Below are 3,065 nucleotides of genomic sequence, written 5' to 3'. Positions count from 1 at the left end.
AATAACTTTAACTCCCTTTAACCCTTGATTTTATGCTCCGTGGTTCTAAACACATTATACTAAGTGAACCTTCATTTCCTCTTTCTACTTTCTTTGTCCCTCAACAATTATAAAACAAAGTTATATTTCCCATGTTGACAATATACAAAGGAAGCACAACTGAATCGCATTAAACAACATTTGATTGCATATTTATTCTTTTTTTTTTCACTTTATCTTTCAATAGGAAGGGTGTGAAGTGGAGAGCAACTGTATATAATTAATTTAGCCTTCATTAGGAAGAGTGTGAACTGAAAAGTGAGTACATATGAATTCTATAAGGATGACGCCACAAATATCTGTCGGAAAATTTCGAACAAATCCATAACTAACGTAATAGTTTGAGGCATATTAGATATTTATTTTAAAGATATTTCATCATATAACGTATCTTTCATGATTCAACAAGCTCTTTTGTTTGGAAGAATAGAGACAAGACCAACAAATAAACTATAAGGTGAAAATATTTTTTTGTGAAAAATAAAATAAAAATAAAAAATAAAATAAAGAACTCACAAATTTTATGTGGAAACCCTTTATGGAAAAAACCACGTGCAGAGGAGAAGAAAATTCACTATGTCGAAAATTTTAAATCAATACAAGAGGAATAGACTACGTCTATTTATAGGCTTGTAAAGCCATATTCTAGTAGGATTGAAACACCTTATCCTAATCAATATAAAATAGATGGAGTTTAATAAAGTTTAAAAAACCTTATTCTAAAATAAAATGAAAGAAGTCTAGTTCTATATGAATTTTACTTTTATTTTATTTTTCTTCGTATTTTATTTAAATAAGAATTCGGGTCACTTAATTCTAACAATCTCCACCTTGACACAAATTCTCAATGAACAAGTTCTTCATCGCGAACTTTTAATGAACAAGTTCTTGACCTCTTCCATAAAACCCCTTAAGGGTTTAACTTCAACAATGAACACCAACCAAGTCTAAGCAATGCTCAAACTTGGTTATAGGAAGTGACTTAGTCATCATATCTGCAGGATTTTCATGAGTACTAAATATCACGAAAAAAATGATACTGAACATCAATATGTTTTGTTCTCTCATGAAACACTTGATCTTTTGTAAGGAAGATGGCACTCTGACTTCATAAAATACTGTGCTGATTTGAAGGTCTTCACTGAGTTCACTAAATAGTCCCTTCAACCAAATAGCTTCTTTACAAGCCTCAGTAATCGCCATGTACTCAGCTTCAGTGGTAGACAAAGCGACTGTAGTTTGCAAAGTGGCTTTCCAACTAATTGCACAACCTCCGATTGTAAAGACGTAACCTGTGAGTGATCTTCTTCTATCAAGGTCTCCAGCAAAATCAACATCAACATACCCTATGACTCCATCTTTAGTTCTTCCAAACTGTAAGCAAACATCAGTAGTGCCTCGTAAGTATCTTAAAATCCACTGAACTGTTTTCTAATGTTCTTTACCGGGATTTTCCATGTATCTGCTAACTACATTGACTGCATATGATAAATTTGGACGTGAACAAACCATAGCATACATGAGAGATCCTACTACACTAGAGTATAGAACATGTGACATGTACTCAATCTCATTATCTGATTGTGGAGATAAAGCCGATGAAAGTCTGAAATGGGCTGCTAAAAGAGTATTAACAGGCTTAGCACTCTGCATATTGAACCTGCAAAGAACTTTCTCAATGTACCCCTTCTGACTTAGGTACAATTTGCTTGCTTTTCTATCTCTGAGAATCTCCATACCAAGTATCTTCTTTGCTGGTCCTAAATCTTTCATCTCAAATTCTTCACTTAGTTGGGCTTTGACCTTTCTTATCTCTCCTTTATCTTTTGCTGCTATCAACATGTCATCAACATAAAGAAGTAGATACACAAAAGTACCATCACTATTTTTCTTAAAGTAAACACAACTATCAAAACTACTTCTTTTGAAATCATGAGAAGTCATAAAGGAATCAAACCTTTTGTACCACTGTCTTGGTGACTGTTTCAAACCGTAAAGGGACTTTTTCAACAAGCAAACATAGTCCTCTTTTTCTAAGACTGTAAAACCCTCTGGTTGTTGCATGTAAATATCCTCCTCAAGTTCTCCATGCAAAAATACAGTTTTTACATCTAACTGCTCAAGCTCCAAATCATGCATGGCCATAATACCAAACAAAGCTCGAATCGAACTATGCTTAACAACTGGGGAGAACACATCTGTGAAGTCCACTACTGGAATTTGACTGTAACCCTTTGTAACAAGCATTGCTTTATATCTGGGTTCTTCAATTCTTGGAGTCCCTTCTTTCTTTTTAAACACCCATTTACAACAAACAGCCTTTTTACCTTTAGGAAGTTTTACAAGATCCCATGTTCTATTTTTGTGGAGTGATTCTATCTCTTCTTGCATAGCAAACATCCATTTTTCTGAGTCTTCACAGCTAACTGCCTCAGAATAATTAGATGGCTCTTGATTCGAATCTATATCTTCAGCTACATTTAAAGCATAAGCAACTAGATTAGTCTCGGCATACTTCTTTAGAGGTTTAATTTCTCTTCTAGTTCTATTTTTAGAGATAGAGTATTGTGGTGAAGAAGCAACTCTATTCTCAATTTTTGTTCTGGCTTGAGGAGTTAACTTTGTATTAATCTGATGCTGCACCTGCTTTTGATTTTCTTTATTGGAAGAGTCATCAAAAATAACATCTCTGCTAATCACAACTTTTCTATTTTCAGGACACCATAACTTATACCCTTTTACTCCAGCTTTATAGCCAAGAAAAATGCATTTAATGGATCTCAGTTCCAATTTTCCATTATCAACATGAGCATACGCAGGACACCTAAAGATCTTTAAATCAGAATAATTAGCAAGATTACTAGACCATACCTCTTGTGGAGTCTTTTTCTCAATGGCAACGGATGGAGATCGGTTGATCATAAAACATGTAGTAGAGGCTGCTTTTGCCCAAAATGACTTCGATAAGTTGGCATTTGACAACATACATCGAATCTTCTCCATGATCGTTCTGTTCATTCGTTCTA

The sequence above is a fragment of the Gossypium arboreum genome, chromosome 2 (genome assembly GCF_025698485.1).
Source record: "Gossypium arboreum isolate Shixiya-1 chromosome 2, ASM2569848v2, whole genome shotgun sequence".
Classification (NCBI taxonomy): domain Eukaryota; kingdom Viridiplantae; phylum Streptophyta; class Magnoliopsida; order Malvales; family Malvaceae; genus Gossypium; species Gossypium arboreum.
Note: the sequence above shows the minus strand (reverse complement) of the source record.